This window comes from Bombina bombina, chromosome 4 (genome assembly GCF_027579735.1).
Source record: "Bombina bombina isolate aBomBom1 chromosome 4, aBomBom1.pri, whole genome shotgun sequence".
Classification (NCBI taxonomy): Eukaryota; Metazoa; Chordata; class Amphibia; order Anura; family Bombinatoridae; genus Bombina; species Bombina bombina.
This window is the reverse complement of record NC_069502.1, coordinates 126,752,794-126,777,984: the sequence shown is the minus strand read 5'-3', so window position 1 is coordinate 126,777,984 and position 25,191 is coordinate 126,752,794. Positions and strand designations below refer to the sequence as shown.

Here is a 25,191-nt window from a genome sequence, read left to right as displayed (position 1 = left end):
ACTTCAGTATGCTGTCGATCAATACAAACTTCATCAGATTTATGAGAAGTTAAGAGACCTTTTACGTTTATTTGAAGGTGGAATAGCAGTCGTAGCCTTCTCTATGGCTGCAGCAATACAATATTTTATATCTACAGGAATATCATGTACATTAGACTGTAAAGGTTTAACAGTAGATGTATTTGTACTTATAGAAGCATTATCAGCATTTTAATAATTTTTCATAACAAGGTCCATATATTTGAGCTGAAGAAGTAAGATCAGCTAATTTACAACATACACACTTAGCTTTGGTAGAATTATGTTCAGGCAGCTTAGTTCCTACAGTAACATCAGATGCAGGATCAGTCTGAGACATCTTGCAAAATATAAAAAAGAAAACAAACATTTAAACAAAATATCCAATTTCCTCAAAATAGCAGTTTCAGGAATTGGAAAAAAAACATAATTTATGCTTACCTGATAAATTTATTTCTCTTGTGGTGTATCCAGTCCACGGATCATCCATTACTTGTGGGATATTCTCCTATCCAACAGGAAGTTGCAAGAGGATCACCCACAGCAGAGCTGCTATATAGCTCCTCCCCTAACTGCCATATCCAGTCATTCGACCGAAACTAGCCGAGAAAGGAGAAACCATAGGGTGCAGTGGTGACTGTAGTTTAAAATTTAGACCTGCCTTAAAAGGACAGGGCGGGCCGTGGACTGGATACACCACAAGAGAAATAAATTTATCAGGTAAGCATAAATTATGTTTTCTCTTGTTAGGTGTATCCAGTCCACGGATCATCCATTACTTGTGGGATACCAATACCAAAGCTAAAGTACACGGATGAAGGGAGGGACAAGGCAGGTACTTAAACAGAAGGGACCACTGCCTGTAGAACCTTTCTCCCAAAAATAGCCTCCGAAGAAGCAAAAGTATCAAATTTGTAAAATTTTGAAAAGGTATGAGGCGAAGACCAAGTCGCCGCTTTACAAATCTGTTCAACAGAAGCCTCATTTTTAAAGGCCCAGGTGGAAGCCACAGCTCTAGTAGAATGAGCTGTAATCCTTTCAGGGGGCTGCTGTCCAGCAGTCTCATAGGCTAAGCGTATTATGCTCCGAAGCCAAAAAGAAAGAGGTTGCCAAAGCCTTTTGACCTCTCCTCTGTCCAGAGTAAACAACAAACAGGGAAGATGTTTGACGAAAATCTTTAGTCGCTTGTAAGTAAAACTTTAAAGCACGGACTACGTCAAAATTATGTAAAAGACGTTCCTTCTTTGAAGAAGGATTAGGACACAATGATGGAACAACAATCTCTTGATTGATATTCTTGTTGGAAACTACCTTAGGTAAAAACCCAGGTTTTGTACGCAGAACTACTTTATCTGTATGGAAAATCAGATAAGGAGAATCACATTGTAAAGCTGATAACTCAGAGACTCTACGAGCCGAGGAAATAGCCATCAAAAACAGAACTATCCAAGATAAAAGTTTGATATCAATGGAATGAAGGGGTTCAAACGGAACTCCTTGAAGAACCTTAAGAACCAAGTTTAAGCTCCATGGAGGAGCAACAGGTTTAAACACAGGCTTAATTCTAACCAAAGCCTGACAAAATGCCTGGAGGTCTGGAACCTCTGCCAGACGCTTGTGCAAAAGGATAGACAGAGCAGAAATCTGTCCCTTTAAAGAACTAGCTGATAATCCTTTATCCAAACCCTCTTGGAGAAAGGACAATATCCTAGGAATCCTAACCTTACTCCATGAGTAATTCTTGGATTCACACCAATGAAGATATTTGCGCCATATCTTATGGTAGATTTTCCTGGTTACAGGCTTTCGTGCCTGTATTAGGGTATCAATGACTGACTCGGAGAAGCCCCGCCTTGATAAAATCAAGCGTTCAATCTCCAGGCAGTCAGTCTCAGAGAAATTAGATTTGGATGATTGAAAGGACCTTGTAGTAGAAGGTCTTGTCTCAGAGGCAGAGGCCAAGGTGGAAAGGATGACATGTCCACCAGGTCTGCATACCAGGTCCTGAGTGGCCACGCAGGCACGGTCAAGATCACTGATGCTCTCTCCTGTTTGATTTTGGCAATCAGTCGAGGGAGCAGAGGAAACGGTGGAAACACATAAGCCAGGTTGAAGAACCACGGTGCTGCTAGAGCATCTATCAGCATCGCTTCTGGGTCCCTGGACCTGGATCCGTAACAAGGAAGCTTGGCGTTCTGGCGAGACGCCATGAGATCCAATTCTGGTGTGCCCCAACGATGAACCAATTGAGCAAACACCTCCGGATGGAGTTCCCACTCCCCCGGATGAAAAGTCTGACGACTTAGAAAATCCACCTCCCAGTTCTCTACACCTGGGATATGGATCGCTGATAGATGGCAAGAGTGAGTCTCTGCCCAGCGAATTATCTTGGAGACTTCTAACATCGCTAGGGAGCTCCTGGTCCCCCCTTGATGGTTGATGTAAGCCACAGTCGTGATGTTGTCCGACTGAAATCTGATGAACCTCAGGGTTGCTAACTGAGGCCAAGCTAGAAGAGCATTGAATATTGCTCTTAACTCCAGAATATTTATTGGGAGGAGTTTCTCCTCCTGAGTCCACGATCTCTGAGCCTTCAGGGAATTCCAGACTGCACCCCAACCTAGAAGGCTGGCATCTGTTGTTACAACTGTCCAATCTGGCCTGCGAAAGGTCATACCTTTGGACAGATGGACCCGAGATAGCCACCAGAGAAGAGAATCTCTGGTCTCTTGATCCAGATTTAGCAGAGGGAACAAATCTGTGTAATCCCCATTCCACTGACTGAGCATGCATAATTGCAGCGGTCTGAGATGTAGGCGCGCAAATGGCACTATGTCCATCGCCGCTACCATTAAGCCGATCACTTCCATGCACTGAGCCACCGAAGGGCGCGGAATGTAGTGAAGAACACGGCAGGAATTTAGAAGCTTTGATAACCTGGACTCCATCAGGTAAATTTTCATTTCTACAGAATCTATCAGAGTTCCTAGGAAGGAAACCCTTGTGAGGGGTTATAGAGAACTCTTTCCCTCGTTCACTTTCCACCCATGCGACCTCAGAAATGCCAACACTATGTCCGTATGAGATTTGGCAATTTGGAAGTTTGATGCCTGTATCAGGATGTCGTCTAGATAAGGGGCCACTGCTATGCCCCGTGGTCTTAGGACCGCCAGAAGAGACCCCAGAACCTTTGTAAAAAATTCTTGGGGCTGTAGCTAACCCGAAGGGAAGAGCCACAAACTGGTAATGCCTGTCTAGAAAGGCAAACCTTAGGAACCGATGATGATCTTTGTGAATCGGTATGTGAAGGTAAGCATCCTTCAAATCCACTGTGGTCATGTACTGACCCTCCTGGATCATAGGTAGGATTGTTCGAATAGTTTCCATTTTGAACGATGGAATGAGGAATTTGTTTAAGATCTTTAGATCCAAAATTGGTCTGAAGGTTCCCTCTTTTTTGGGAACCACAAACAGATTTGAATAAAATCCCTGTCCTTGTTCCATCTGTGGAACTGGATGGATCACTCCCATTATTAGGAGGTCTTGCACACAGCGTAAGAATGCCTCTTTCTTTATCTGGTTTACAGATAATCTCGAAAGGTGAAATCTCCCTTGTGGAGGAGAAGCTTTGAAGTCCAGAAGATATCCCTGAGATATGATCTCCAACGCCCAGGGATCCTGAACATCTCTTGCCCACACCTGGGCGAAGAGAGAAAGTCTGCCCCCTACTAGATCCGTTGCCGGATAGGGGGCCGTTCCTTCATGCTGTCTTAGAGGCAGCAGCAGGCTCTCTGGCCTGCTTGGCTTTGCTACAGGCCTGGTTAGATTTGCAGGACGGCTTGGATTGCGCAAAAGTTCCCTCTTGTTTTGTAGCAGAGGAAGTTGATGCTGCACCTGCCTTGAAGTTTCGAAAGGCACAAAAATTAGACTGTTTGGCCCTTGATTTGGCCCTGTCCTGAGGAAGGGTATGACCCTTACCTCCAGTAATGTCAGCAATAATTTCCTTCAAACCAGGCCCGAATAGGGTCTGCCCCTTGAAGGGAATGTTAAGTAATTTAGACTTTGAAGTCACGTCAGCTGACCAAGATTTAAGCCATAGCGCCCTACGCGCCTGGATGGCAAATCCAGAATTCTTAGCCGTTAGTTTAGTCAAATGAACAATGGCATCAGAAACAAAAGAATTAGCTAGCTTAAGTGTTCTAAGCTTGTCAAGTATTTCAGTCAATGGAGTAGCTGTCTGAAAGGCCTCTTCCAGAGACTCAAACCAGAACGCCGCAGCAGCAGTGACAGGAGCAATGCATGCAAAGGGCTGCAGGATAAAACCTTGTTGAATAAACATTTTCTTAAGGTAACCTAATTTTTTTATCCATTGGATCTGAAAAAGCACAACTGTCCTCGACAGGGATAGTGGTACGCTTTGCTAAAGTAGAAACTGCTCCCTCCACCTTAGGGACCGTCTGCCATAAGTCCCGTGTGGTGGCGTCTATTGGAAACATTTTTCTAAAAATAGGAGGGGGGGAAAACGGCACACCGGGTCTGTCCCACTCCTTAGTAATAATTTCTGTAAACCTTTTAGGTATTGGAAAAACGTCAGTACACACCGGCACCGAGTAGTATTTATCCAGTCTACACAATTTCTCTGGCACTGCAATTGTGTCACAGTCATTCAGAGCAGCTAAAACCTCTCCAAGCAACACCCGGAGGTTCTCAAGCTTAAATTTAAAAGTAGACATATCTGAATCAGGTTTCCCCGAGTCAGAGACGTCACCCACAGACTGAAGCTCTTCCTCAGCTTCTGCATATTGTGACGCAGTATCAGACATGGGCCTTAAAACATCTGCGCGCTCTGTATTACGTCTAACCCCAGAGCTATCGAGCTTTCCTCTGAATTCAGGCAGTCTGGCTAATACCGCTGACAGGATATTATCCATGATTGCCGCCATGTCCTGCAAAGTAATCGCTATGGGCGTCTTTGATGTACTTGGCGCCATTTTAGTGTGAGTCCCTTGAGCGGGAGTAAAAGGGTCCGACACGTGGGGAGAGTTAGTCGGCATAACTTCCCCCTCGTCAGAATCCTCTGGTGATAATTCTTTTAAAGCTAACAGCTGATCTTTATTGTTTAAAGTGAAATCAATACATTTAGTACACATTCTCCTATGGGGTTCCACCATGGCTTTTAAACATAATGAACAAGGAGTTTCCTCTATGTCAGACATGTTTATACAGACTAGCAATGAGACTAGCAAGCTTGGAAAACACTTTAAATCAAGTTAACAAGCAATATAAAAAAACGTTACTGTGCCTTTAAGAGAAACAAATTTTGCCAAAATTTGAAATAACAGTGAAAAAAGGCAGTTAAACTAACGAAATTTTGACAGTGTATGTAACAAGTTAGCAGAGCATTGCACCCACTTGCTAATGGATGATTAAACCCTTAATACAAAAAACAGATTAACAAAACGAAAAATATGTTTTTTAAACAGTCATAACAACTGACACAGCTCCTACTTTTGAAGCCTTTTGAGCCCTTCAGAGATGTCCTATAGCATGCAGGGGACTGCTGAGGGAAGCTGAATGTCACAGTTTGTAATTTTAACTGCACCAACTGTAACTTTTATACTATAACAGTGGAAAGCCTCAGGAAACTGTTTCTAGGCAAAAATAAAGCCAGCCATGTGGAAAAAACTAGGCCCCAATAAGTTTTATCACCAAAGCATATATAAAAAACGATTAAACATGCCAGCAAACTTTTATATTGCACATTAATCAGAGTATATACCTCTGATAGCAAGCCTGATACTAGTCGCTATTAAATCACTGTATTTAGGCTTTAACTTACATTAATCCGGTATCAGCAGCATTTTCTAGCAAATTCCATCCCTAGAAAAACTTTACTGCACATACCTTATTGCAGGATACCCTGCACGCCATTCTCCCTCTGAAGTTACCTCACTCAGACATATGTGAGAATAGCAGTGGATCTTAGTTACTTCTGCTAAGATCATAGAAAAACGCAGGCAGATTCTTCTTCTAAATGCTGCCTGAGATAAAATAGTACACTCCGGTACCATTTAAAAACAAACTTTTGATTGAAGAAAAAACTAACTATATTTTACCACTTTCCTCTTACTACCTCCAGCTATGTTGAGAGCTTGCAAGAGAATGACTGGGTATGGCAGTTAGGGGAGGATATATATAGCAGCTCTGCTGTGGGTGATCCTCTTGCAACTTCCTGTTGGGAAGGAGAATATCCCACAAGTAATGGATGATCCGTGGACTGGATACACCTAACAAGAGAAAATGCTTATGATAATTTTTTTATTCAAAAGTAAAATCAAAGGCAAGCAACCTAGCCCTCTATGAATCAAATGAGAGCAGAGAGCAAAAGAGGGAGAGACTTAATATAACAAATTATAGAATGGAGCAAAAGCAAAAAAAACCAAAACTTGGCGCCAAAGCTAAACAAGTGAAATGATGCGACTCGAGTCATAACAGGCGCGACTTTGCGCCAAAAAAACTTGAGTCAAGAAAGTCGCAAGAAATTACTCGACTCATCACGGCAGACACCGACTTTGCGCCAAAAGAATTTGCGCCAAAAATGTTACAATAAAAAGTAACTTTCTGCGTCATTGTGAGCCTAAGCCCATGAAAATTTTGAAAAAAACACAGACTCCAAGTTAAAACTAACAGGAACCCTAGGTAAGTCTAAAAACTCCCATAAACATAATTTCCATGCTAAAACTGTTAGACTGCAGAGGGAAATAAACAGACCTGACTCATGGTAAATATATACAATATACATTCAAAACTTTATAAGATAAAGTGCCAAACATAGCTGAGAGTGTCTTAAAAAATGATATATACTTACCAGAAGACACCCATCCACATATAGCAGAAAGCCAAGCCAGTACTGAAACATATCAGCAGAGGTAATGGTAGAGGAGTATAATGTCGATCTGTAAAGGGAGGCAGAGATGAATCCTTGCGACCGATTTACAGAGAGCCTTATGAATAGATTTCCCATTGGTGAAAACATGGCATCATCAGGCAATACTCCCTTCACATCCCTCAGACAAACACTGTACTTTGAGAGAAACTGGGCTTTAAGATGCTTAGAAGCGCCTATCACAGAAGAAATCAAGTACAACTTGCTTCACGACCTCCATGAGAGGCAAAGTTTGTAAAACTAAGGTATGAGAGAGGTGGGAGGTGTATTTATAGGCATTTTAAGGTTTGGGAAATTTTGCCCCCTCCTGGTAGGAATGTATATCCCATACGTCACTAGCTCATGGACTCTTGCCACTTAAATGAAAAAGTAAATAATTTAAAAAAAAAAAATCTAAAACCACAAATATTTATACATAAAATCTACTTTTGAGGAAAGCATGAACCAGACGAAACAAAGCTTGCTCAAGCATCACAAGTGATGAGCCACCATTTAATTATTATTTTACAATAACCACCACAGTAATGAAATAACCTACATTGATACTACTGGGTGCTAAAGACTTTAATAATCTGTCTACATATATATTTCAAACAACAGTTTGGTTTTAGTTATAAAAGGAACATAAAAGCCACATTTTTTCTCTCAGGACTCGGATAGAACATACAATTTACAAAAAATGTCCAATGTATATCTATCATCAATTTTTCTTTGTTTTCTTGGTATCCTTTGTTGAAAATCATGAAGGTAAGTTCAGGAGTGTGCATGTGTCTGCAGCACTATATGGCAGCCGTTTTCCAACAATGATATTCATTAGCAAGAGCACTAGATGACAACACTATTTTCTGTCATGTAGTGCTCCAGACGTGCATGATACCCATCTAAATATCTCTTCAACAACGAATAACATGAAAAAGAAGCAAATTTAATAATAGAGAATACAATTTTAAAAAAAAGTTTCCAATTTGCTTCAATCAGAATCATGAAAGAAAAACTTGGGGTATCATGTCCCTTTAAATTTGACTCCAAACGGAAACCTGTATAGCTATAAAAGCTCATGTAAACCCTACTTGAGAGGGAGAAGAAAAGGCTCTTTTCAGACAGAATCAATATGTAAGACATTTGAATTAGTTATCAGCTGGGCCGTTACTTGCACTAACAGGGTATTAGACTCCATAGCTAAAGATGGACCAGAGGGGAATACATAAACTTAAAGTGAAGTTAAAGTTTGCTATATCTCATTATCTATTTTTACTTGTCCCCCTAAATGAATGGTACTTTCATTCATCATTTTTTTAAATTAGAAGTGTAAAGTGAGTTTTCGCCGTTTATACTTACCTTTTTTCTAGCCATAAATTCAACCCAGTGTTTTCTTCTTTTTTTCTAGCAGGTCACGTTTTTTTAGCAACCAATTGAAATTCTGGCCGTTAGGCGGCCGTCGATCTACGTCATCCGTTTCCTGGATGATCTGCGCATGCGTTTAGAATTTGTTACTAGTCTTTTAAGACAAGCGTGCTCCCGTTTCTCGCATGCTTATTGCAATTGTACGTAGGATGCTTTCTGGCAACAATCGCAAAGGGTCAAATCCGGACTGAAACAATTTTAAGAAGTTAATCAATTTCTTAAATTTAATTGAAAGTAAGGATAATTGACTTTGATAAATTAATTGACACAATTGACATAGCTATATCTGAGACTAATTACGCCTGCGCTTTGGGAAAAAAGGAAGTTTATGGCATGCGCATTGCTAACAGACGACTATGCGCAGTTCGTTGTATCCTCGTGAAGGCGCTTTAGAGACAGGTGTAGAGTGGATGGGACTGCTCTATTTGTCAGTCAGAAATAAGGAAATGACTGATGAGGAGTCAGGAACGGCACGGAAATATAAAACATGTTTATTATATAAATATATAATTGCTTGGGGGAAAAGAAGTTAGCGATAATATTGTTTAAACTGTAAATAATTAGTGTATAGAGAGAGGTAAAAGTTACCTTCACTTTAAGTGTTGTTATACCTACTTTAATCTATGTTACAACTTATATTTACATTGGAATGTGAAATATATTCAATAAAAATGATTTCAACCTAAATTTGACTCCAATTTGATCAAACCAAGTGCTATTGTTTTTAAGCTATTTGTGTTTACACAGGATCTGTTGCAGTTTTCGTTTATGATGGATTATATGCTACTTTTCTTGTTTATATTAGAGTTTTTCTCTAGCATAATGAGTTAACTAAACAAATAGGCGTGCAGGAAAATCTGTGAGGAAAAACACAAGACATCATGGCACTATTTCATGGATAGGTATAGAATTATACTCACAAGTGTAGCAGCACCCAATTGTGCTGAGTAAGGCAGTCTGGGAACTTGCAGTGTCCCAGCGTGAGAACCATACTCCTAGGTATTTCTCAAAGGGAAAAAAGCTCAGACTCTTAAATGTTAAAGATTATTCCAAATTGAATAAAAACTAAATTTATGCTTACCTGATAAATTTATTTCTCTTGTGGTGTATCCAGTCCACGGATTCATCCATTACTTGTGGGATATTCTCCTTCCTAACAGGAAGCTGCAAGAGGATCACCCACAGCAGAGCTGTCTATATAGCTCCTCCAATAACTGCCACTACCAGTCATTCGACTGAAGACAAGCAAGAGAAAGGAGAAACTATAGGGTGCAGTGGTGACTGTAGTTTAAAAATAAAAAACACCTGCCTTAAAATGACAGGGAGGGCCGTGGACTGGATACACCACAAGAGAAATAAATTTATCAGGTAAGCATAAATTTTGTTTTCTCTTGTAAGGTGTATCCAGTCCATGGATCCATCCATTACTTGTGGGATACCAATACCAGAGCTATAGGACACGGATGAAGGGAGGGACAAGGCAGGCGCTTAAACGGAAGGCACCGTTGCCTGTAAGACCTTTCTCCCAAAAATAGCCTCCGAAGAAGCAAAAGTATCAAATTTGTAGAATTTAGAAAAAGTATGAAGCGAAGACCAAGTCGCCGCCTTACAAATCTGTTCAACAGAGGCCTCATTTTTAAAAGCCCATGTGGAAGCCACCGCTCTAGTGGAATGAGCTGTAATTCTTTCAGGAGGCTGCTGGCCAGCAGTCTCATAAGCTAAGCGGATTATATTTCTTAACCAAAAAGAAAGAGAAGTTGCTGAAGCCTTTTGGCCTCTCCTCTGTCCAGAGTAGACAACAAACAATGCAGATGTTTGACGAAAATCCTTAGTAGCTTGTAAATAAAACTTTAAAGCATGAACCACGTAAAGATTGTGTAATAGACGTTCCTTCTTTGAAGAAGGATTAGGACACAGTGACGGAACAACAATCTCCTGATTGATATTCTTATTAGATACCACCTTAGGAAGAAACCCAGGTTTGGTACGCAAAACTACCTTATCTGCATGGAAGATCAGATAAGGGTAATCACACTGCAAGGCAGATAACTCTGAAACTCTTCGAGCCGAAGAGATAGCTACCAAAAACAGAACTTTCCAAGATAAAAGCTTGATATCTATGGAATGCAGAGGTTCAAACGGAACCCCTTGAAGAACTTTAAGAACTAAATGTAAACTCCATGGCGGAGCAACAGGTTTAAACACTGGCTTAATTTTAACTAAAGCCTGACAAAACGCCTGAACGTCTGGAACATCCGCCAGACGCTTGTGCAAAAGAATAGACAGAGCAGAAATCTGTCCCTTTAAGGAACTAGCTGACAATCCCTTCTCCAATCCTTCTTGGAGAAAAGATAATATCCTAGGAATCCTGACTTTACTCCATGAGTAACCCTTGGATTCACACCAATGAAGATATTTACACCATATCTTATGATAGATTTTCCTGGTGACAGGCATTCAAGCCTGAATTAAGGTATCAATGACCGACTCGGAGAAGCCACTTTTTGATAAAATCAAGCGTTTAATCTCCAAGCAGTAAGACGCAGAGAAATTAGATTTGGATGGTTGAAATGACCCTGAAGTAGAAGGTCCTGCCTCAGCGGCAGAGTCCATGGTGGAAGGGATGACATGTCCAGCAGATCTGCATACCAAGTCCTGCGTGGCCACGCAGGTGCTATCAAAATCACCGAAGCTCTCTCCTGCTTGATCTTGGCAATCAGACGAGGGAGCAGAGGAAACGGTGGAAACACATAAGCCAGGTTGAAGGACCAAGGCGCTGCTAGAGCATCTATCAGCGCTGCCTTGGGATCCCAGGACCTGGATCCGTAACAAGGAAGCTTGGGGTTCTGACGAGACGCCATGAGATCCAGTTCTGGTTTGCCCCAAAGTTGAATCAACTGTGCAAACACCTCCGGATGGAGTTCCCACACCCCCGGATGAAAAGTCTGCCGACTTAGAAAATCCGCCTCCCAGTTCTCTACTCCTGGGATATGGATAGCTGATAGATGGCAAGAGTGAACCTCTGCCCATAGAATTATTTTTGAAACCTCCAACATTGCTAGGGAACTCCTTGTTCCCCTTTGATGGTTGATGTAGGCTACAGTTGTGATATTGTCCGACTGAAATCTGATGAACCTGACCGCAGCAAGCTGAGGCCAAGCCTGAAGAGCATTGAATATCGCTCTTAGTTCCATAATGTTTATCAGAAGGAGTGCCTCCTCCTGAGTCCACGAGCCCTGATCCTTCAGGGAGTTCCAGACTGCACCCCAGCCCAAAAGGCTGGCATCTGTCGTTACTATTGTCCAATCTGGCCTGCGGAAGGTCATACCCTTGGACAGATGGACCCGAGATATCCAGATTTAGTAGAGGGGACAAATCTGTGTAATCCCCATTCCACTGACTGAGCATGCAGAGTTGCAGCGGTCTGAGATGTAGGCGGGCAAACGGCACTATGTCCATTGCCGCTACCATTAAGCCGATTACTTCCATACACTGAGCCACTGAAGGGCGAGAAGTAGAATAAAAAACACGGCAGGAATTTAGAAGTTTTGACATCCTGGCCTCTGTCAGGTAAATCTTCATTTCTACAGAATCTATCAGAGTTCCTAGGAAGGAAACTCTTGTGAGAGGGGATAGAGAACTCTTTTCTTCGTTCACTTTCCACCCATGCAACCTCAGGAATGCCAGAACAATGTCCATATGGGACCTGGCGATTTGAAAATTTGACGCCTGTATCAGAATGTCGTCTAGGTAAGGGGCTACTGCTATACCCCGCAGCCTTAGGACCGCTAGGAATGACCCGAGAACCTTCGTAAAGATTCTTGGTGCCGTAGCTAACCCAAAGGGAAGAGCCACAAACTGGTAATGCCTGTCTAGGAAGGCGAACCTGAGAAACCGATGATCTTTGTGTATCGGAATGTGAAGATAAGCATCCTTTAAGTCCACGGTAGTCATATATTGACCCTCCTGGATCATAGGTAGGATGGTTCGAATAGTCTCTATCTTGAAGGATGGGACCCTGAGAAATTTGTTTAGGATCTTGAAATCTAAGATTGGTCTGAAGGTTCCCTCTTACTTGGGAACTACAAATAGATTTTAATAGAAGCCTTGCCCCTGTTCCTCCTTTGGAACTGGGTGGATCACTCCCATAACTAGGAGGTCTTGAACACAATGTAAGAATGCCTCTCTCTTTATCTGGTTTGCAGATAGTTGTGAGAGATGAAATCTCTCTTTTGGGGAAGAAGCTTTGAAGTCCAGAAGATATCCCTGGGACACAATTTCCAACGCCCAGGGATCCTGGACATCTCTTGCCGAAGCCTGGGTGAAGAGAGAAAGTCTGCCCCCTACTAGATCCGTTTCCGGATCGGGGGCTGATCTTTCATGCTGTCTTAGAGGCAGCAGCAGGTTTTTTGGCCTGCTTTCCTTTGTTCCAAGCCTGGTTAGGTCTCCAGACCGGCTTGGACTGGGCAAAACTTCCCTCTTGTTTTGTATTAGAGGAAGTTGAAGCTGCGCCACTCTTGAAGTTTCGAAAGGCACGAAAATTAGTCTGTTTGGTCCTTAATTTGTTGGACCTATCCTGAGGAAGGGCGTGACCTTTTCCTCCAGTAATATCAGAAATGATCTCCTTCAGTCCAGGCCCGAATAGGGTCTGCCCCTTGAAGGGAATGTTGAGAAGCTTAGACTTTGAAGTAACGTCAGCTGACCAGAATTTAAGCCATAGCGCCCTATGCGCCTGAATAGCAAAACCTGAGATCTTAGCCGTTAGCTTGGTTAAATGAACAACGGCGTCAGAAACAAACGAATTGGCTAGCTTAAGAGATTTAAGCTTGTCAAGGATATCATCCAATGGGGTTTCTACCTGTAGAGCCTCTTCTAGAGACTCAAACCAGAAGGCCGCAGCAGCAGTGACAATGCATGCAAGGGGCTGGAGAATAAAACCTTGTTCAATAAAAATTTTCTTATGGTAACCCTCTAATTGTTTTGTCCATTGGATCTAGAAAAGCACAACTGTCCTCGACAGGGATAGTTGTACGCTTCTCTAGGGTAGAGACGGCTCCCTCCACCTTAGGGACCGTTTGCCACAAGTCCCGTGTAGCGGCATCTATAGGAAACATCTTTTTAAAAACAGGAGGGCGAGAGAACGGTACACCTGGTCTATCCCATTCCTTAGTAATTTCTGAAAACCTCTTAGGTATTGGAAAAACATCAGTGTAAACAGGCACTGCATAGTATTTATCCAATTTACACAATTTCTCTGTGACTACAATGGCGTCACAGTCATCCAGAGTTGCTAAAACCTCCCTGAGCAACACGCGGCGGTGTTCAAGCTTAAATTTAAATGTAGACATATCAGAATCAGGTTGAAGTGTCTTCCCTGAGTCAGAAAAATCACCCACAGATAGAAGCTCTCCTGCTTCGGCTTCTGCACATTGTGAGGGTATATCAGACATAGCTACTAATGCGTCAGAGAGCTCTGTATTTGTTCTAGTCCCTGAGCTGTCTCGCATTCCTTGTAACCCTGGCAGTTTGGACAATATCTCTGTAAGGGTATGATTCATAACTGGCGCCATGTCTTGTAAAGTATACGCAATGGGCGCGGTAGATGTACTTGGCGTCCCTTGAGCGGGAGTTATAGGCTCTGACACGTGGGGAAAGTTAGTCGGCATAACTTCCCACTTGTCAATTTCCTCTGGTGATAAATCTTTTAAAGCCAGAATATGGTCTTTATAACTTATAGTAAGATCAGTGCATTTGGTACACATTCTAAGAGGGGGTTCCACAATGGCTTCTAAACATAATGAACAAGGAGTTTCCTCTATGTCAGACATGTTTAACAGACTAGTAATGAGACCAGCAAGCTTGGAAAACACTTTAATTAATGTGAAAAAGCAGAATATAAAAAACGGTACTGTGCCTTTAAGGGAAAAAAACAAACACAAAAACTGCAAACAGTGAAAAATAAGCAGTTAACTCCACGAAATGTTTACAGTGTGTATAATAGACTAAAATAGCATTGCAGCCACTTGCAAATGGATGATTAACCCCTCAGGCTCAAATACAAAGCAGAAAAACGGTAAAACCGTTATAACAGTCACAAGCAAACTGCCACAGCTCTACTGTGGCTCCTACCTTCCCATAAAACGACTTTTGTAGGCACAAAAACCCTTTACAGAGGTCCAATATGTCAGGGGACTCCTTCAGGGAAGCTGGATGTCTCACAATGTAAAAACTACTGCGCAATTAGAGCGCGAAAATAGGCCCCTCCCACCATGCACTCAAAGTGAAAGGGCCATAAATAACTACTCCTAGGAGAAATCTATTCAGCCATGTGGAAAACTAGGCCCCAAATAAAGATTTATCACCCTTAGTAAAAAAACGTTCTTTATATATCATGCAAACGTTTTACATACTAGGCCATAAGAGCAAGTAACATGAATATTACCCTTTACTGCAAGCATGATGCCAGTCGTTTGTAAAATCACTGCAATCAGGCTTACCTTAAATATATCAGGCACTGTCAACATTTTCTAGACCTTATCTCTCTAGAAAAAAATATACTGAACATACCTCAGAGCAGTTAATTCTGCAGGCCGTTCCCCCAGCTGAAGTTTTCCCATACTCTTCAGTTATGTGTGAGAACAGCAGTGGACCTTAGTTACAACCTGCTAAGATCATCAAAAACCTCAGGTAAAACTCTTCTAATTTCTGCCTGAGGTAAAAACAGTACAACGCCGGTACCGTTTAAAAATAACAAACTTTTGATTGAAGATAAACTACACTAATTCACCACATCTCTCTTGATACTTCCTTTCTTGTCGAGAGCTGCAAGAGAATGACTGGTAGTGGCAGTTAGGGGAGGAGCTATATAGACAGCTCTGCTGTGGGTGATCCTTTTGCAGCTTCCTGTTGGGAAGGAGAATATCCCACAAGTAATGGATGAATCCGTGGACTGGATACACCTTACAAGAGAAACACTTAAAAACAGGGGACTGGAGTAGACCCTGTGTAATTAAAAACAGATAGCAACATGTTTCTCAGAACTGTTTCATCAGGCTTCTGTAGACTACATGAGAGTACTGGCTAATATACAACAAATGTCTAATCCCTGATTAGCTCAAACTGACACACCTCTAACACAGGTGTGTGGGTTCCCAATTACTCTTATATACATTAAAGGGACACTGTACCCAAAAAATGTCTTTCGTGATTCAGATTGAGCATGAAATTTTAAGCAACTTTCTAATTTACTCCCATTATCAAATTTTCTTCATTCTCTTGGTATCTTTATTTGAAATGCAAGAATGTAAGTTTAGATGCCGGCCCATTTTTGGTGAACAACCTGGGTTGTCCTTGCTGATTGGTGGATAAATTCATCCACCAATAAAAAAGTGCTGTCTAGAGTACTGAAACCAAAAAAAAGCTTAGATGCATTCTTTTTCAAATAATGATAGCAAGAGAACGAAGAAAAATTGATAATAGGAGTAAATTAGAAAGTTGCTTAAAATTGCATGCTCTATCTGAATTACAAAAGAAAAAATTTGGGTAGTGTCCCTTTAAGTATACATTGTGGCGCTCAAACCCCTAATCCATGTATGTTTGGGATCTTATAGACAGACATAATTTGCTAATACGTGGTAGTGTTGAACTTTGCCAAACATTTGATCTGCCCTTTTCTTTCGAAATGTTATATCCTTGATTGTGATTATACATATAATTTCTACCTGAATATGTGAATATACTCCTTGTATTATAAAACTCCTCTTTATACAGGATTTGCTTACTTATATATACTTACCCTTACCCTGCCAATAGGTTTATGAGATTATGCCAAAGTGAAACCTACTGGATTTATAAATTTAACACACTATTCCCAGGGGGATGCTTTTTAGGGCTCCCCTTATTACATTATTTTTATTTATATTTATTGTTTTTTAAAAATTGGTTTTTATTTGATTATTAGCAACTCCGATACTGATGTACAACTATGTATGTATCATGATCACGGTGGGGACACATCCAACATTTAATAGCTTAGTTGAACAAATTTATCACATAATTATAGATTTATTCACTTTATTAACAATATCATCCTACACATGCCAGTTAGGGATGGATATATATATATATATATATATATATATATATATATCACTTAATATGTAGCCAACACTTGATTTGATTATATAGTTGATATCGAAGAGATAATTCACTTATATCCTCATAGGACAGATTAGGATATTAGCCACTTTAGTCAGACACACAACTTTAAAAGAAAGAATAGCACATATTAAATTCTGTCTTTGTATAGTTAACCATTAGCACATCACTAGTACATCATCAGAATTATTAACACACCATATTAATCACCCAAGCTTATTGTAACACAATGGTTCTCATTGTGTTGTGATAGGGCTGCCAACATATTAAACACCCTTGGAACATGGTAATTCTGGGTCCTAGTTTATCTTTATATAGTCTTCTTAGGCACTCAATTTATTTTATTTTTTTAGTAAACATAATAGTCCAAAATGGATATCACTAAATAGGAGATAATGACAGTAGCCTACAGGTATGGGAAAGTAATCTGTATATATAAAAAAACAAAAAACAATAAAGTGACGCTTAGTCCTCAATGACCGATAGAGGAATTCTATGTTCCATACTATAGGATAAAATTTGTGAGTGGGGGAAAAAGGTACAGTATATTAATTGTTATATATAGTTCACAGTAGCTTCTTTTAGAATCTGGGCATGTATCATCATACTAGCTTAAAAGATAAAAGTAGGGTATACAGAACAAGCTTATTTACTTTTTATCTAATAGTCAAACACCCGGTATTGATAGTATCGGATTGGTTGATAAAAACAACTCCCATAAAACTACGGCCATCTGGCATAAGAAATTGAATGGAGATGGGAAATAAATGAAAATGTAAATTTTAGTTCCTACGTATAACTCACTGTAAATTTATAATATATAATATATCGGTAAGGAGTCGATTGTAGATTGTTGCATAATTTGGAATATTTCATACATCTCGGCAAATAGGTCACAGTACTAGGACGATTCAACTAAAAATACAGGGTATTCTTTCTGACTAATCGGGAAGGGTTTTGCTTTGGGACTTCCCTGATTGGCCAGAGAGAAGAATCGTAAGATCTGTGAGTCAGATGACGTGACTACTGTCATATACGGAAATTAAAAGTATCCGTGTATTTTAAATTATCTGTGAAATGAAAAACTTTATGTATATAATGGAAAGATTATAGTGAGATCACGACGACAGAGGTAGGGATAAGTATATATAAGTAAGCAAATCCTGTATAAAGAGGAGTTTTATAAAACAAGGAGTATATTCATATATCCAGGTAGAGATTATACGAATAATCACAATCAAGGATATAACATTTCTAAAGAAAAGGGCAGATGAAATGTTTGACAAAGTTCAACACTACCACATATTAGCAAATTATCTCCGTCTATAAGATCCCCAACAACTACGGATTAGGGGTTTGAGCGACACAATGGAGCATACATAGGGAACATGAAGGATGACATGATATTTACATTTAGGGCTGCAACTAACAATTATTTTCATAATCGATTAATCGGACGATAATTTTTCGATTAATCGACTAATAGGATAAAAAAAACAATCAATAATTGTTTCCTATATTTTAAATAGAATCCACATACTGAGTGTTACAAATATAAACTTCAGACTAAAACTTTACATTAAAACAACTGTTAATTGACAACTGTTAATTAACACAATTTATAAGCAGCAGAGCACAGTTTTATAATTAAACAAAACCAAAAACTGTTTGAAGAGAGGTAGAACTTCCACCTTGGCAAGGGGCTTCTCAAAGTAACCCTTAACTTCATTCTAAAATAAAAAATATCTTTAATATCTTTATGCAATGGTAATTAACCAGCTATAAGGTTAGGTGAAAATATCTAGTCCGCTCTAAAAATAACAGATATATAATTATAAAGGTTGAATCTGGTACATATCACAATTGATTAAAAATATAAACAAAAACAATAAAAAACAAATCAAAAGCGCTAAGGACTATATATCAATAACAGGACAAAGCCTTACACATTTATTTATACAGTACATATAATCAGCAATAGCAAGCAATCCACTAATAATTGTGCAAACATAATAGTGCACATCAATTTAAATAACTCCCATCAATCTAGGGCTAGGTGTAAATAACAAGCTGGGCACTATATCATGCAAAGCTTAATCCCAAATCAAATGATGACTCCTATTATATCTGGGTTGCACATAAGCTTATACTGTTCTGAAAAAGTGAAAAGTCTGTAGACATCCTTTAGGCTAAGGGCATAACCATGAAACACAATACCATGTGCAGGAGCTCAGTGGAGTGAAGCAGCTGGTGCTTTGCACAGACCAACTAATTGCAAACCAACTAATCGATGAGATTCGTTGACAACTATTTTCATAATCGATTATGACGATTAGTTGTTGCAGCTCTATTTACATTAAAAAGGTATTTTTTTTATTCTATAATGTGATGACAATTTGGGATACTATAGAAATTGTTGTGTATGGTCCTTCTGTATACTTAATGTTTATAAGAGTAATTGGGAACCCACACACCTGTGTTAGAGGTGTGTCAGTCTGAGCTGATCAGGGATTGGACACTTGTATATTAGCCAGTACTCTCGTAGTCTACAGAAGCCTGATCAAACAGTTCTCAGAAACATGTTGCTATCTGTTTTTAAATACACAGGGTCTACTCCAGTCCCCTGTTTTAAGTGTATTTTATTAAATTTTGAATAATCTTTGACATTTGAGAATCTGAGCTTTTTTCCCTTTGAGAAATACCTGGGAGTATGGTTCTCACGCTGGGCACTGCAAGTTCCCAGACCGCCTTACTCAGCATAATTGGGTGCTGCTACACTTGTGAGTATAATTCTATACCTATCCATGAAATAGTGCCATGACGTTATTACACTAGGAGGCGCCCTTGTCTTGTGATTTTCCTGCACGCCGATTGTATGACAAGGTCCTTTAAACGTGAAACACTGGTCTGACACAGAGAGCGGAAACCTTTTTAAAGAACTGTCTACATTGAACACTTACTGAAGGAATGACACTATGTACCGCTAAGAAATTTTTATTATATATATATATATATATATATATATATATACACACACATATATATATATATATATATACATATATACATATATATATATATATATATATACACACATGCATACATATATATATATATATATATATATACATACATACACACACACACAAGGTTTGTACCGTTTAAAACAAAATGTTAGTGGTCCACGGGATTCAAAATTGTGAGTTTAGTGGTCCCTAAGGTCCGAAAGGTTGGCAACCCCTGATCTAGGCAGTACCTTAATATATATGCTTATTCCTCATTCTCCAACTCTTAAATGTAAATATTTAAATTAGTAATCCATGAAAATTATTTTCTAAGTGTTTCCAAATTTAAAGATTTGTAGAATAAATATTCATTTAAGCAAATATTATAAGGAGACAGAAGTAAAAGTAAATCTAGACCTGTGTGGCTCAATAAAAACTTGTTAGGCGACGGCAGAAACAAACAATGCATTTATATTATTTACGGATCATGTTACCAGTTCATACTTCAGTTTCAACATGGCTGTACTGATGACTAGAGGGAGGTGGAGGATAACATAACACACATACTTCAAATTTGTATTATAAATAAATATTTTATAACGCAATGTGCCGGCAGCCATTAATAATTTAATGTAAACTATTATAAAAAAGAAAAAGGACAATTGATATATATTCAATAGTCATAGAAAGACAAGGCCGCACCAATGTATAATATTAGAACCAACATCTAACATTACTTATGACACAATGCACATCCTTAATACTTAAGATACTCTCCAAAGAACAAACTAAAAGTCCGGTAACTGCAGTCAAAAATAAAGTGAAGCTCTTAGTGCTCACGGCACACCTCACAACTTGATTCCCCATGCATCTCAAGAAGGGAAACCCCCCCCCCCAAAAAAAAAAAACACCTGTCCCGAGGTTTGATTTTATGTTTTAGCACGATGATGCATAGTACACAAATTTATTAGGAAATCTAATTGCCCACCATAAGGATCCCTATCATACCATATTAATCTTGGAATCAGGTAATAACCCTTGACAGCACTGACATGCACAGAAGCGGAATTCCAATAATTTTTAAAATGTATCCAGAAAATTTAGATCTTTACTTTTTATACTATAATTCTATCAATTTTAGTTAATGAAAACTCTGTAAAGAGCATTTGAAAAATGTTACTATTTTGCAGTGAGTCTTCCGTAGTTGTATTGACAAGTTTAAAAGTTGCTATGAAGGAAATAAAACACTCATTTTACACAAAATGAAAACACAAAAAAATTATAAAGGTATATACTATAAAAATAAAATAGGAAAGGTGTTAAAGCACAAGTTTACATTTTAAAGCGAGTGATCTGATTATACCGTATACTAAAAGGGACGTCCTAGTCAAAATTGAAAATTATCTCAGAGCACTTAAATTTTTCAGTGATCACTTTTTCAGCAGGTCTGAATGTCCCATGAACCCACATTCAGACATTGCTTCTGTTCACAGTGATGGTGATTAAATGAATTGCATCAGTCAAACTGATTGATACTCATACCGTCTAACTATAGGTGCATATTACTCTGACCTATGCTCCATGCACAGTAAAAGCCATCACAAAAACCGTTACATGCTTTACAAGAAGTATATTTTTGCAAAAGGAAGTATACCGCAAAAAAAACCCCATACATATTGTATTTCAGATTTGATTTAAATGTTATTCAAGTGTAAAACTATTAGTTTGCCCGACATTAGCACCTCAAGAGAAATTAAAAATTAGCGAAGTAACTCATTAAAATAAATGTTGCAATTTACTCTCTTATCCAGAACAGTGGGTAAACTGAGCTGTCTAGATCAGCCAAGAAATAGGTATTACTTAAAGGGATATGATTCATATAGAACATGCAGTTTTAAACAACTTTCTAAGTTACTTCTATTATCATTTTTTCTTCTTTCTCTTGGTATCTTTTGTTGAAAAGCAGGGATGTAAGCTTAGGAGCCGGCCCATTTCTGGAGCACTATATGGCAGCAGTTCTGCAAGAATGTTATCCATTTGCAAGAGCACTAGATAGCAGCACTATTTCCAGTCATGTAGAGCTCCAGATGCCTACCTAGGTATCTCTTCAGCAAAGAATATCATGGGAACTAATTGGAAAATAGATGTAAATTGGAAAAGTTTTTAAAATTGTGTGCTCTGTCTGAATCACAAAATCCATTTTTGGGGTTCCATATCCCTTTAAAGGGATAGAAAGGTAAAAAAAACAAATGTGTATGGATGAATTTCAATTTGAAATGTAAGCATTTTTACAATACTTTCATCCGCAAAAACATAATTTATGCTTACCTGATAAATTCCTTTCTCCTGAAGTGTAGTCAGTCCACGGGTCATCATTACTTATGGGATATTAACTCCTCCCCAACAGGAAGTGCAAGAGGATCACCCAAGCAGAGCTGCTATATAGCTCCTCCCCTCTACGTCACACCCAGTCATTCGACCGAGAACCAAACGAGAAAGGAGAAACTATAGGGTGCAGTGGTGACTGGAGTATAATTTAAAAATTTAGACCTGCCATAAAAACAGGGCGGGCCGTGGACTGACTACACTACAGGAGAAAGGAATTTATCAGGTAAGCATAAATTATGTTTTCTCCTGTTAAGTGTAGTCAGTCCACGGGTCATCATTACTTATGGGATACCAATACCAAAGCTAAAGTACACGGATGACGGGAGGGACAGGCAGGCTCTTTATACGGAAGGAACCACTGCCTGAAGAACCTTTCTCCCAAAAACAGCCTCCGAAGAAGCAAAAGTGTCAAATTTGTAAAATTTGGAAAAAGTATGAAGAGAAGACCAAGTTGCAGCCTTGCAAATCTGTTCAACAAAGGCCTCATTCTTAAAGGCCCAAATGGAAGCCACAGCTCTAGTAGAATGAGCTGTAATCCTTTCAGGAGGTTGCTGTCCAGCAGTCTCATAGGCTAAACGTATTATGCTACGAAGCCAAAAAGATAGAGAGGTAGCAGATGCTTTTTGACCTCTCCTCTGTCCAGAATAAACGACAAACAGGGAAGAAGTTTGGCGAAAATCTTTAGTTGCCTGTAAATAAAATTTCAGGGCACGGACTACATCTAGATTGTGCAGAAGTCGTTCCTTCTTTGAAGAAGGGTTAGGGCACAATGATGGAACAACAATCTCTTGATTGATATTCTTGTTAGTGACTACCTTAGGTAAGAACCCAGGTTTAGTACGCAGAACTACCTTATCTGAATGAAAAATCAGATAAGGAGAATCACAATGTAAGGCTGATAACTCAGAGACTCTACGAGCCGAGGAAATAGCCATTAAAAACAGAACTTTCCAAGATAATAGCTTGATATCAATGGAATGAAGGGGTTCAAACGGAACACCCTGTAAAACGTTAAGAACTAAGTTTAAGCTTCACGGTGGAGCTACAGTCTTAAACACAGGCTTAATTCTAGCCAAAGCCTGACAAAAAGCCTGAACGTCTGGAACTTCTGACAGACGTTTGTGTAAAAGGATGGACAGAGCTGAGATCTGTCCCTTTAAAGAACTTGCAGATAAACCCTTTTCTAAACCTTCTTGTAGAAAAGACAATATCCTAGGAATCCTAACCTTACTCCATGAGTAACTCTTGGATTCGCACCAGTGTAAGTATTTACGCCATATCTTATGGTAAATTTTCCTGGTAACAGGTTTCCTAGCCTGTATTAAGGTATCAATTACTGACTCCGAAAATCCACGCTTTGATAAAATCAAGCGTTCAATTTCCATGCAGTCAGCTTCAGAGAAATTAGATTTTGATGTTTGAAAGGACCCTGAATTAGAAGGTCCTGTCTCAGAGGCAGAGACCAAGGTGGACAGGATGACATGTCCACTAGATTTGCATACCAGGTCCTGCGTGGCCACGCAGGCGCTATTAGAATCACCGCTGCTTTCTCCTGTGTGATCCTGGCAATCAAACGTGGAAGCATCGGGAAGGGTGGAAACACATAAGCCATCCTGAAGGTCCAAGGTGCTGTCAAGGCATCTATCAGGACCGCTCCCGGGTCCCTGGACCTGGACCCGTAACAAGGAAGCTTGGCGTTCTGGCGAGACGCCATGAGATCCATATCTGGTTTGCCCCAACGTCGAAGTATTTGGGCAAAGATCTCCGGATGAAGTTCCCACTCCCCCGGATGAAAAGTCTGGCGACTTAGGAAATCCGCCTCCCAGTTCTCCACTCCTGGGATGTGGATCGCTGACAGGTGGCAAGAGTGAGACTCTGCCCAGCGAATTATCTTTGATACTTCCATCATCGCTAAGGAACTCCTTGTCCCTCCCTGATGGTTGATGTAAGCCACAGTCGTGATGTTGTCCGACTGAAACCTGATGAACCTCAGAGTTGCTGAGGCCAAGCCAGAAGGGCATTGAGAACTGCTCTCAATTCCAGAATGTTTATTGGAAGGAGACTCTCCTCTTGAGTCCATGATCCCTGAGCCTTCAGGGAATTCCAGACAGCGCCCCAACCTAGTAGGCTGGCATCTGTAGTTACAATTGTCCAGTCTGGCCTGCTGAAGGGCATCCCCCTGGACAAATGTGGCCGAGAAAGCCACCATAGAAGAGAATCTCTGGTCTCTTGATCCAGATTCAGCGTAGGGGACAAATCCGAGTAATCCCCATTCCACTGACTTAGCATGCACAATTGCAGCGGTCTGAGGTGCAGGCGTGCAAAAGGAACTATGTCCATTGCCGCTACCATTAAGCCGATTACCTCCATGCATTGAGCCACTGACGGGTGTTGAATGGAATGAAGGGCACAGCAAGCATTTAGAAGCTTTGTTAACCTGTCCTCTGTCAGGTAAATTTTCATTTCTACAGAATCTATAAGAGTCCCCAAGAAGGGAACTCTTGTGAGTGGTAAGAGAGAACTCTTCTCCTCGTTCACTTTCCACCCATGCGACCTTAGAAATGCCAGTACTAACTCTGTATGAGACTTGGCAGTTTGAAAGCTTGACGCTTGTATCAGAATGTCGTCTAGGTACGGAGCTACCGAAATTCCTCGCGGTCTTAGTACCGCCAGAAGAGAGCCCAGAACCTTTGTAAAGATTCTTGGAGCCGTAGCCAACCCGAAGGGAAGAGCTACAAACTGGTAATGCCTGTCTAGGAAGGCAAACCTTAGATACCGGTAATGTTCTCTGTGAATCGGTATGTGAAGGTAAGCATCCTTTAAATCCACTGTGGTCATGTACTGACCTCTTTGGATCATGGGTAAGATTGTCCGAATAGTTTCCATCTTGAACGATGGAACTCTTAGGAATTTGTTTAGGATCTTTAAATCCAATATTGGTCTGAAGGTTCCCTCTTTTTTGGGAACCACAAACAGATTTGAGTAAAACCCTTGTCCGTGTTCCGATCGCGGAACTGGGTGGATCACTCCCATTAGTAAAAGGTCTTGTACACAGCGTAGAAACGCCTCTTTCTTTATCTGATTTGTTGACAACCTTGAAAGGTGAAATCTCCCTTGTGGAGGAGAAGCTTTGAAGTCCAGAAGATATCCCTGAGATATGATCTCCAACGCCCAGGGATCCTGGACATCTCTTGCCCAAGCCTGGGCGAAGAGAGAGAGTCTGCCCCCCACTAGATCCGTTTCCGGATCGGGGGCCCTCACTTCATGCTGTCT

At 40.1% G+C, this 25,191-nt stretch overlaps 1 protein-coding gene across 1 annotated transcript in view; it reads right to left on the bottom strand.

Moving 5' to 3' along the window:
* Positions 1–25,191, bottom strand: part of ATAD2B (ATPase family AAA domain containing 2B) — an 823,789-nt gene that overhangs the window by 280,421 nt on the left and 518,177 nt on the right. The window lies entirely within an intron of this gene.